Here is a 13,289-nt window from a genome sequence, read left to right as displayed (position 1 = left end):
GCATATATTCTTAAATTTGAGATTTAATAGTACACAGAAAGAACAGAGTAACAAAGCACAGTGTATAGCTGCCTGAAATCAACATTTTGTATATATGACATCCCATACACTGGCAACCTTACGAAAGTTTCATGTTTTCTGGCAGTTACCAACCTAATTTGTTTATAACGTTTGAAAATTTCTATGATTATAATATTAGTAGAATTGTGAAGTTTAGAAAACCCACTTACATATTAATTTAAACTGTTTAGCGGTATAAAGGTATGTGGACTTTCTATACCAAAATTTTTCATAGTACATATTTACTTATTTAAACATCCAGTAATTAAACATATGTTTATACGTGGTGTCTAAATAGAATAAAATAATAATTAATAAGCATAAAACCGTTCAGAATATACACTTTAAAGAATCCTCTGGAGAGAACAGTAGTAAGTATATTGAAGTAAAAACGAATTTTATTTTGCAATCATAATATTGTAATAGAATGAAATTTTCTTTGTGTTTGTACATAAATTCCCGGAATATTCCCATTTCTGGGAATCTTTCCGGGAATTTTTCCGAAAAATATCTTCCCGGGAATTTACCCATCACTACTGACGATAGGACAGGAAAGTAGTATTCCCCTGGGATTTTTTTTGCCTTCCAGCCAGGGATAAAAGCTTTGCAGAAGGGGGTTTTCTCCTCCGTCTCTGGCCTTAATTCGCACCGTGCTCTACAATTTTTTAAATTGAAACTGAAGAAGGTAAATTACCACGCCAGAAACTGACAATATCTATTAAAACCTACATAAAATAACCGGAGGACGAAGTTTGGCTTTATTAAGTTCACTAGATCATTATGGCACAAAAACATGATGAAAATACATTTTGACAAAAAAAATATGCTTCTTTCCATCAAGAATATCAATAGTCCTTTTTAATTAAGGAAAATATTAATTTCTAACTTATAAGAATCGTAGCAGACACGACAAGTGAGCTGGTGCATCTACCTATTTGACCGGTTATGGCCTACGACAAGACAAGAAGGAATGAGAAGGAGACGGACCGTGGCTGTTACGGTGAGTGTCTCGTGTGTGGTGGGCCCCTGTGAAAAAGAGAGTTGAGTGGGATCTTCTATTCACCTACGCTACACTTACACTTTCTTTTCTATTTACACGTACGTACATCCCTTATTTTCTACTCTTTGTTCTCTTTTTATTTTACACTTCGCACTTTCCTCAAACTTTTTGATGTGTTCAACTTGTCTTTCAGCCCTCTTTCACTGTCTGAACTTCTTTCCCGATTTTGTCCTTTCTTCCCAATTGTGTCCTGTATTTTATTCAATTTTGTTTCTGAATCAAAAATCACCCGTGTGAGGCACACATTTGACATTTTCCTATCGTAGCACACAATACTGGAGAGCTGGTGCACCTACCTATTTGACCGGTAATGGTCTACGACAAAGACAAGAAGGCTTGAAAAAAAAAAAAAAAAAAAAAAACGCGGCTTTGGGATTTTAGTATTGACTTGTGTACGTATATGTATTGGGTAATAGTTTCTCACGTGTTGCCAATCTGCGTCTTTTTAAATTATCACGTTCATATATGTAAAGTTAATTATCTGTACACAGTGATTTATTTGTGGATTTTGTAGAAGGGGGGAATGTAAGATTGTGTTCCGTATAACAGAACAACTTTAAAGTCGGGTTAGGACAACGTTATTTTTAAGCCTACCTACTTTAAAATAATGGTACTAGTTTGATAGGTGGTCCCCAAGTTCTTCATTTTTTCACCTTTTGAAAAACAAATTTATGATAAATACGGGTAGGTACGTTAGATAAGATTTGGTTAGGTAGATTTTAGTTTACATGTATTACCTTGCTGCTTTTCGTCCTACTGCCGAAGACAAGTGTGCAGCATCCAGTAAAAGTCCTATAGTTACATTGCAATCTGCACAATTTGTCGTAACAAGTGTCACACTCCTACGTAAAAGTTTTGTTATGACAAATAATTCTTTAGTCTGTTCTAGTTTGGTCTTTGAAAACCAAATTCCTCGTCCGAACAATAAGTACGATAAAAGGTAAGAGTTTACTTTGGGCAGAACAGTAATAGGTGCACATACACTTGAACCTGACTTTATTAAATAGAAGGGGAAAGACGGTATTAAATGTCATTCCTCATATCATAAATGAGTTTTTGCACTTGCTCCTTCTACTTAATAAAATTAGATTCAGGGGCGTGTGGCGCTAGCACTGTTCTGCTGAAAGTAAACTTCTGTTCAACAAAACATACTGGTATTAAAACGAATCCAGAATTGAACAAAGACTATAATCTGGTCTCCGAAGAATCATGAGCATGTATTAAACAATTGCCAATATGATGCTACCTAGGGGGAAAAAATGCTTTACCTTTTCTTTCACTTTTACTCTCCAGATTGAAACAGCCATTGTAGCCTACAATATTTACAGTTTTTACAACAAAATCACAAGAAAGGATTGACTGAAAGCTGAAGCATGACTTACGGCGTGTTATCTAACACTGTCTTTAGAAATTAATATTTTCACAGCGTACCTCACTTTAGAATAGTGAAGCAATAGGAGGTTGGTTTACATTGGATACCGTCTTTTTCAGTTGGTTTGTCGGTAGCAATATGATGTCCATTTTTTATCCAGCTGAAGGCATACTTTTGTGCATTGAAAGAAGTCATGTCTGGCCCATTAATGTTTATGTAAAGAAGAGATTCGAGGGTTTTGACAGATAAATGATTTCTAGCGTCTGTATGCTGTAAGTTTAAGTTGGAAAAGCCTCTCTTACACTCTGCAGAAGAAACTGAAAGCAATTCTATGAACAATTCTTCGGGAAGCAATTTTATAAACAAGACCAACATAGCTCGCGACAATAAACATACTGAAAAAAATGAAGAATCGCTACTAAAAAGTAAAGTTTAATCATTGCACTTATTTATAGCTTAAGAAAGGGGGAAAATATCTTCCCAAGCTGGGAAGATTGAATTAAGCCTAGAGACAGGGAAGTCAAAATTTAGAAGAGGGGAAATTCCCAGGCTTCCCTGGCTACAAATAAATCCCTGTCTGTACATAGAATGGTATGCTGGTTTTGCTTTTTAGATTGTAATAACCAAAATTTGAAAATTACATTAAGAATACGCCAGTGCGCGTTGCGATATTTCGTGTTGCAAGTAGTATATTTTTAAAAATGTCTTCATTTTACTTTTCATTTTTTCTTTTTCTTTTTTAATACTATATTGTGCTACGATATTTTATGGGGACCTGAAATATTTTCTTACTTTGACAGGAAATCCACTCTTAGAAAGCTTTTCCGGTTCACTCGAACAGACGGTTCTACCAAGAACAAAATTCATAGGTAAAGGACGATGTGAAACAGTTTTCGTGAAGGAATGAGAGTATGAAGATAAGTAATTGTTGGTAGTGCACACCATATTGAAATGAATTTTGAGTGATAGAGAAAGTATTGTATGTGTAAGTGTGCTTTCCACTATCCTTGTTTGTGTGTCGTAACCTTTAGTCTTTCTTAATATACTTTAGGTTTCTCTGAATAATATTTAACACGTTAAATGTGTTAAAATATATTTATTACAAAGCTTAACTACCAGTTGCTGACTACCCGCTCACTACACACACAGACTACTCTACATCTTATGATAGGCAATGTTGCCAGTCCTACATTACATCTTCCCCTTTTGAAACTTAAACAAAATCATTCAACCAAACTGGTTTCCTTGTTAGTCTTTTAGATCTACGAACTCCTGTGTCAGTTTCATTTACATTATCTTGCATTGTTACTGTGTCACTACCTGGAACATTATTACCTGTAATCCTTTTATCAGTCACTACTTCACTATTAACATTACTTTGTGAATCATCGTGTGTAACATTTTCTGTTTTACAATTATCATCATCCTGTACCGTTATAAATTCAGGTTTATTGTATGATTTTCTTAGATGAATTCTGTTTCTTCTGAGAACTCTGTTATTAATATCTTTAACAATGAAAGATCTGGGATTTGCATGTACGCTTACGATTTGACCTGGAGTCCAAGTTTGACCTGTTTGTATCAGACAATTTTCCCCAGGCTTTAACTCTACCAATTGTTTTGATTGTCTATCATAATACTTTTTGTCTTTGTTTTGTTTTTCTCGTAACAATACACCTACATTCTCTTGTACTTTCGGTTTTAATAATACCTTGTGTATAGGCAACCTTGTTTTAAGTGTGCGGCTCATTAGAATTTGGGCCGGTGAAAGCTCACTGCCTAATATAGGAGAATTCCTATACTCAAGTAAAGCTAAATAATACTCTTTTCCTTCCTCGTTACACTTTTTAAGAATTCTTTTTGCTGTGCCTACCGCTTTTTCCGCAAGCCCATTTGATTTTGGATATCTAGGACTACTGTTAACAATCTGAAAACCCCACTCTTTAGCAAATTGTTTACATTCTTTTGACCCAAACGGAACATTATCACAAACAATAATAGCTGGAATTCCATGCGTCATAAAAATTGTTTTGAGTTTTTCTATCACTTCACCTGAGGATTTTGAATTTAACGGTAGCAGTTCCAACCATTTAGAATAGTAATCCATTAACACAAGAAATGATTTACCACCATATTCTAAAATATCTAGACCTACCTTCTCAAAAGGTAAACTTGGGATTTCATGCGATTTCAGTGGTTCTTTACAATTTGATACTCTGTATTTTTCACAAATTCGGCATTTCAGAACCATGGTTTCAATATCAGTTGATAATCCAGGCCAATATACTACTTGCCTGGCCCTAGCTTTTGTCTTTTGTACACCAAAATGTCCCTGATGTAACTGATTGAGAATCTCTTTTCTCAACGTTGTAGGAACAATTATCTTATGATTTAAGAATACAATACCATCCTCTACTACAATTTCATGCCGTAATTTGTGGTAAAACCTGACTGACTCATCGAGCTGTTTTCTATCTTCAGGCCAACCTTCGTAATACATTTTCATAATTTTACACAGAACAGGGTCCTTTTTTGTTGCTTCAATTATTAGTTTTTTCTTTGACTCAGTAGCTTGTACATTAGCAGCTAAACTATGTATTACCTCTGTAATAAAATTATCTGACTCCTCCGTTTCATGCAAAAAATCACGAGACAATAAATCAGCAATGTACATTAGTTTACCCGGTACATATTTCAATGAAATATCATACCTTAACAATCTAAGACACATTCTTTGTAACCTACTTGATGATATATCTGATACATTTTTCTTTACAATAGCCAATAATGGTTTATGATCTGTTTCAATAGTAATTGGTTTGCCATACACGTAGTAATGAAACTTTTTAACCGCGTGCACTATACTCAACAATTCTTTTTCAATTTGAGCATATGATTTCTCTACTTGAGTAAGGCTACGTGAACTAAACGCTATCGGGTGGCCATCTTGCATTAGGCAACAGCCTAGCCCTTGGCTTGATGAATCACATTGTATCACTATTTCTTTCTTTGGGTCAAAGGTACGCAAAACCGGAGCAGTTGATACAATCATTTTTAGTTCATTAAATACTTTGGTATGGATAGGTAGCCACTGCCACTCTACATTCTTTTTTAACAGTTCCCTTAATGGAGCTGTGATAGTTGAATATTGAGGAATAAACCTACTTAAATACGTAATCATGCCTAACACCCTTTGTAGCTCTTTCTTATTGGATGGAATACTCAATTCTGTGATAGCTTTAACGAAATCGTTGTTAGGTCTCATACCTTGCTTATTAAAAATATATCCTAAGTATCTCACCTCACTCACTTTATACTGAAGTTTTTTGGGATTAAATTTGACATTAAGCTGCCTAGCTCTATCTAGTACTTGCTTCATTATTTTATCATGTTCCTCCTCTGAGTTTGCTGCAATTAACAAATCATCAGAATATATGACAACACCTGGAATGTCACCAAAATAATTCATGTTGAGCTTCTGAAATATTTCCGGGGCAACTGACAAGCCAAATGGTAATCTTAAAAATCTCCAACATCCAAAAGGAGTACTGAACGTACATAATTTGCTTGAGCTCTCATCTAATTCTACATGATAGAACCCATTTTTCCAATCCAGAACACTAAATACATTTTTATTACTTAACCTTGCACTAACTTCCTCTACTGTTGGAAGCAAAGAATAATTTCTTTTCAATGCCTTATTTAGATCCTTCGGATCTAAACACAGTCTTAGTGAGCCATCTTGTTTCTCAACAATAACTAAATTACTAACCCAGCTACTAGGATTTTCCTCTTTACAAATGATCCTTTCTTTTTCCAACCTACTTAACGCATCTTTTAATTTTGGCTGGATTGTCAACGGTACCCTTCTGGGAGGTCTAGTTATAGGTTGTACCTTTTCGTCAACCGTAATATGCAATTTATCAGGATATTTACCAACACCTTGAAATACATCATTGTTGTGCCTTAAAAATTCATCTTTGTTTACAACATTTACGGGGTTTATTGACACACGTTCTATTAACCCTAATTTCACACAACCATCTAGACCTAATAACGGTTTGCATGCATTATTGTTATCCTTAATTAAAAGAAAATCTATGTTCGCTTTTACATTTTTGTGAGTACAACACAGATTTACAATACCCAACGGTTTTATTTTTGTACCACCATAAACTTCCAACACCACATTTGTAGGCCTATATTGTGCTTGTGAGTCAATTTGCTTGTAAACCTGTAACGGAAGAATATTAGCTTCCGCTCCCGTATCAAGCTTGAGCTTAACGTTTTGATCTTGAATTTTTACCATTTCAGTCCATTCACGCACTTCCCCCACTTGTGTAACTGAACAAACCTGGGCAGACGATATCACTAACAAATCACAGTCTTCATCTTCCGACTGAATTTGGTTATGTTGCACTCGCTTTATCGCCTTCATTTTGCACCCCACTGCAAAATGGTTGTAGCCTTTGCACTTCCTACACTGCTTACCAAACGCCGGACAACTTGCTTTACTGTGTGACGTGTTACACTTTTTACATAAATACACTAACTGTGAAGTACTGTCATTTCTACGTGCCTTATTTTTATATTTTTCTGTACCCACCTGCTTTTGCTTTTCTACTTCCCTCGCACTTTTTGTCGCCGCTGCAGTTTTCTTTACGGCTCCAATCGAGGCATCGTTTTTATGATGTATTAGTTCAGTTTGTTGTTTACATAATTCCGCTGCTTTCCCTATTTCTATGGCTTTATCCAATGTCAGTTCTCCAGCCCGAAGCATGCGCCCTTGTACTTCTTTATCTCGAACTCCTAATACAATACGATCTCGTATTACGCTATTTGTCTGCTCACCAAAGTCACATGTCTTCACTAGTTTCTTTAGGTCAGTCACAAAGGAATCAAATGTTTCACCTTCTTCTTGTATGCGGGAATTAAACACATAACTTTCCACCACCACATTTTTGTGCGGAATAACATATTCCTCAAATGCTTTGAGTACTTGATCGTAATTATTACGTTGTTCGTCAGTCAAATTAAACGTATTAAAAAGTTCAACTGCTTCCTCACCTATTACGTTGAGTAATATAGCAACCTTTACGTCATCTGCCTTAGCACTATGTCCTGCAGCCTTCATGTATATAGTGAAACTTTGTTTAAAACGTCGCCACGAAGCTTGGATATTTCCCTCCAATTTTAATTTTTCTGGTATGCGTGCAGATTCCATTTTCGCAATGTTCTGAAAATCACTTACTCGCCACAGAACAGCTATATTATTAATAGGAACTTAATGCCCATCTGTATACTGGCGTATTTTCACGACTGCGCCATGTGTCGTAACCTTTAGTCTTTCTTAATATACTTTAGGTTTCTCTGAATAATATTTAACACGTTAAATGTGTTAAAATATATTTATTACAAAGCTTAACTACCAGTTGCTGACTACCCGCTCACTACACACACAGACTACTCTACATCTTATGATAGGCAATGTTGCCAGTCCTACATTACAGTTTGTGCCTATACACTTAGTGGCTGACGCGCCAGCTCCCTACGGGTGCAACTCCGCGCTACCGCTCGGGCTCTCCTGCTGCGACCGTGGCCTGACTCGGTTAGGTTGCAACTGTTTTCGGAGTATGTTTAGTACAAGGGGTCCAGAAGATCGTAAAAAACACAAAATTTACAGGAGAAATGAATGATGCAAGTATTTAGACGTAACATACCGTAACCAAACCTAGCCTAACCTAACATAAACTAACGTAAAGTAACCTGAACTAACATAAACTTACGTAATATTAGTAGAAATAAGCGAAATTCTGTCATTTGTTTGGCAAATTATGCTTGATCCCTAAACTAACCAACCCTACCCTAAACTAACCGAATGTGAACAGAAATTACCAAAATTGTATCATTTTTAGAGAAAACAGCTGGACCCCTTCTGCTAAACATAGGCCCTGTTTTCTTTTTAGTGTCCAGCTAGCACAAGTTGTTCAGTGTTTTACGCACAGTAGTCCAGTACTTCCAGAATGTCTTTATGTTGGGCCCTCCTTAAATCAATCTGCAAGTACTAATGCAGCTCCTCATTTAGTACATGCTCTGCTAAAAAGAATTCAAAGCTCTAACCTGATCAGAAAATGTAAGAAATGTGTTAAAATTTGGTAGCACCGTCTGCTGGAATAATGCGAGCACTTCTTAATATAGTGTTACACTAATGGGTGGAGACTAACTTTTGAAGTGCTGACATGGGATAACTAGTGTGTAAAATACAAACTTGTGTTATTTTTCACTAAAAGCCACTAATGCTAGAGCAACCGAGTTCTAATAGGAGGGCCTGCACTGCTTGCGTCGGAACAGTGCAGGCGTGTGTGCGACGGTGATTATACACACAAACGATGATATACGAAAAACTCTTCGTTTGGCACGAAAGCACGTGCTTTGCGTGTGCCATAGCTTTGCAACAATCCATTGTTTTGCATGATCCCTATGTATACTGGCTTCACATGTCATTTCACTTCCTCATGGCTATTTATAGAATGTTAAGTGTAAAAAGGACACACTATGTTTCGTATTTGTTTCTTATTTTACATCATGTGAGAAGTTCTTAGAGAACCTAATGTTTTGTCTTAATCGAAGTCGGTAAGTCAAATAGTTGGTTAATAATGTTTCTGATATTTAAATATCATATTGCAGAGTTCCTGTTTCCGAATATTACCATAATTGGTAATACGTTACTTCAGACCACTTACTGGAATAAATCAGACGCTTATCGAATATTTTGATTATCATGAATCACGAATTACATCACTGCTGTTTATGGGTTCTGTTTTAACAATACTTTCTTGTCGAGATGCAAGGGCTCGGAGAAAAACCGGCTTGTTTAAAAAAAAACTCTGTTTTTCCTGCTTCGCTTTTTGCTTGGGAAATTTTGGTCTTTTTTCAAAATTTTGCTTTCAATTGATAGAGCAGACTGTGTTTCGCTTCTCTACAGCACAAAAACTCATTTAATTAGTGGTTGATGTAGGTAATAATATAAAACCTAAAATAAACCATGAATTTCGAAAAGATTTTTTTTTTTTTTAATTAACATATTTACATTATTAATTCCTAAGGATTAACCAATAAGTGTAATAATTTTTTACACTCATACACAAAAGTAAGTACTGAAAAAGTATTAAAGTATTAAAAAGTATTTAAAAAATGATACACAAATAACTAGCATAATTGTATGTAATATTTTTACTTCAAAATATCACACACCCTCTTTTCGAAATAAAATAAAATAAAACATGAGAGAAATACATTTATATGATAATCTTAAAGGCTGCACATCAAGAGCTTGGTTTCGGGTGGTTTTGCACATTCTTGAAACTTTTAAGGTTTAACTTTCATATACATTGTATGGATATTTCGAACAAATTTTTCATTCATTGATCCCATACGTAATAATCTGTTACCACCTATCAGGTGCTTTGGATCTGCAAAATCAGTAAAATTCCGAATTCTATAATGCACTGACTGTTCCTTAAGCTTGTTTAGAATCGGGCAAGTACCGAATTTTCTGTTCATGGATCATATGTGTAATAGACCGTTCATCTGATCGTGTGGTTTCCTAGGCTTGTAACCACTGATGAAAATTTTCCGATTCATAATAACATACTCCACTTATTCCTACATCGTTGTTTATCCGAGATGTAAGGTGGAAAATTTTCTTCTATACTTTTCCGGAAAATTTTCCGTTCTTAACAAATATCAGTGATCAAGTAACAATTTCTCAGTATTCGTAAAATTGATTGAATTCATGTATAGAAATGTTAAAAAGTGAAAGATCGTTTAAAGAATCTGAAAATTTTCATGGCTCAGACAATTTTCAATACTATGTAGGAACAAGTGAAACAATTTTTCATGAATCGAAATATTTTCTGTCTTGTATGGAAAAATTGAAGAACTTTTTATGATTCGGAAAATTTTCATCATTTTGAAGCAAAAAGTAAAACAACTTTTTGTGAATTGAAAAGTTTTATTGCTCTGTAGAAACAAGTGAAAAAAACTTTTCATAATCCCGACAATTTTGGATATTATGTATAGTGATGATAGGTGGAAAATTTTCTAGTATATTTAACTGCACATTCAGCTATAAAATTCAATTTCTTTAGAGGAAAGTTGGATAGCAACAAATTATCATTTTCCAATTAGTTTCCGGAAACCAGAAAATTTCCTAATATTTCAAATTGGTAAGTAAAAACATAGTGTTTCTCTCTCTCTCTCTCTTCCTCTGTGTGTGTGTGTGTGTGTAAAATTCAGGGAACATACATGGAGTTCGTAGAGAACGAATATCCGATTCCAATATTTAAAATGTAACAAGAAATTGAAAAAAAAAAAACCTTCGTGACTTTATTAATTTCAGAAACAGAAAATTTCACTATTTCTTCAGATATAGGCCTGCCTATGTAAAAAAAAAAACTACATAAAAATCCTTATGAAGATCATTTTTGAAACAGAAAATAAAAAATGATTTTGTTTTGTTTTACACACGTAAATCATAATTTCAATATTGGAATCTTGTATAATCAACATCTTAAAGCAGATATTTATATTGTAAAAGTACCATTATTATGTATAAAAATGTATTAGAAATAATGACAATTCGATAGAACAAGTATATATATATATATATATATATATATATATATATATATATATATATATATATATATATATATATATTATTTTGTACATTAAAATGAAATTACTTGTTGCTTTTAGAACGCAGCGCTAATAGTGCAGCTTTTTATGTTTCTTTTATTATTTTATTGGAAGAACAACTACACAAATCAGCTTCCTTATTAGTTATATTTCACTTTTTCTTCTGAATGAATATATGAATAAATGTTTATCTCCAGAAAATCGTCAGTATTTGCTTTGATGAGTTACTTAAACTCGAATTTTGGTTAGTCAAAAATTTACAGTAGGCACTTTATATTATATCTACTTACTTATAAATGTTGCAGTATGTAAATCTATAAAAGTAGTAAAGCTATGAGAAAACCGTCTTATGCGTATTAGACAGACGAAATCTAATATTGTAAGATCAAAGATGGATTCTGAGGGAAAAACGCATTGAAGTTTTTGAAACGTTTTTGAAATGAAGAATCGTTAGATTTTCACTTCATGAAATTTTTTAAGACAATATTTATTAGGAATAAATTTTACGGTTAAACAACGATGTAGGAAGAAGTGGAGTATGTTTTTATGAATCGGAAAATATTCATGACTTTTAATAAATTGAAATTTTAAATAATAGAATGGAATATTTGTAATATACGAACTCGATGTTTGTTCTCTGCACTTTGCATGCACATGCACACACACAGACACACAGAAGGAGAGAGAGAGAGAGAGAGGAGTTTGAGTTTAACGTCCCTTTCAGCACCGAGACTATATAAGACGGGACCAACTGATTAACGTGGAATCCGAACTACATGAGCTCCCGCTGGGAATCGAAGCCAGGTCTTCCGCATGCTAACCGCTTAGCAACGAATTAGCTCGCAGAGGAAGAGAGAGGGAAAAACACTGTAACATTTTACTTCCCAACTTGAAATATTAGAAAATTTTCCGGTTCCCGAAAGCTAATTGGAAAATTACAATTTGTTGCTGACTAACTTTCCTCGACAGAAACTCAATTTTGTAGCTCTATGTGCAGTTAAATATAGTGGAAAATTTTCCACCTAACATCACTATACTAACTAACTAACTCGAAACCCGGAGGTTCAATGCCGCGTTCACAAAAGCTCTCCACTGACACCTATCCTTAGCTAACTGCATCCAGTTTCTACTTTGTATTCCAATCTCTGCGTGATCCATCTTAATATGGTCCTCCCATCTGCGCCTAGGTCTTCCTAATGGTCGTTTTCCTATTGGTCTTCCAGTCAAAACTTTGAAAGCGTTTCTACTTTCTCCCATTCTAGCTACATGACCCGCCCACCAAAGCCTCCTAGACTTAACGACCCTAACAATGTTGGGTTAACTTTATAAATTATGTAGTTCCTCGTTATGAAGTTTCCGCCATTCCCCATTCCCGTCCCTCTTGGGTCCGAATATTCGTCTCAGGATCTTGTTCTCAAATACTTTCAGTCTATGTTCTTCCCTCAGAGTAAGTGACCATGCTTCGCAACCATACAGAACAGTCATGATTATCGTTTTGTATGTTTTAAGCTTCAAATTCCTCGACAGAATTCGCGACAACAAGAGATTTTGAACCGAATAGTAACACGAATTCCCTGCTTTTAGTCGACATTTAATTTCTCCGTGAATATGATTTTCCTCTGTTAATGTTAACCTTAGATATTTGAAACTATCCACTTTATCAAAATTATTATTTAATATTTTAACGCACCCATAATTTGCTGTATTCCGGTCCCGACGCACTTCCATGTATTTAGTTTTCTCTGCATTTACTTCTAAACCTTTGTCCCTGCAAGCGTTTAATAAGATGCCTGCATTTCTTTCTATTCTATCATCCCCTATTAAATCACTATACATAATATCCAAAATTGTGTGGCTTAGGAAAAGTTTTTCCAGTTGTTTCTACATCGTGATGAAAATTTTCCGTTCTATGAAAATTCCTTTCACTTGTTTCTACAGGCCAATAAAACTTTCCGATTCACACAAACTTGTTTTACTTTTTGCTCAAAATGATGAAAATTTTCCGACTCATAAAAAGTTCTTCAATTTTTCCATATAAGAGAAAAATTTCGATTCATGAAAAATTGTTTCACTTGTTCCTACATAGTACTGAAAATT

General features: G+C 34.6%; 1 protein-coding gene across 11 annotated transcripts in view; it reads left to right on the top strand.

Annotated features, from left to right (window-relative positions):
* Positions 1 to 1,028: 1,028 nt before the first annotated feature.
* The window catches only part of LOC145662289 (uncharacterized), a 179,330-nt gene continuing 167,069 nt past the window's right edge, over positions 1,029 to 13,289 (top strand). For 2 of the 11 annotated variants that reach the window (XM_081727805.1, XM_081727794.1), the window contains exon 1: positions 3,322 to 3,477. The gene's annotated coding sequence lies outside the window, so the exon portion shown is untranslated. The other 9 variants (XM_081727766.1, XM_081727740.1, XM_081727749.1 and 6 more) reach the window with 9 other exon arrangements.

This window comes from Thermobia domestica, chromosome 1, assembly GCF_964235325.1.
Source record: "Thermobia domestica chromosome 1, izTheDome1.hap1.1, whole genome shotgun sequence".
In the NCBI taxonomy this organism is placed as follows: Eukaryota; Metazoa; Arthropoda; class Insecta; order Zygentoma; family Lepismatidae; genus Thermobia; species Thermobia domestica.
This window is presented reverse-complemented; position numbering and strand designations above follow the sequence as displayed.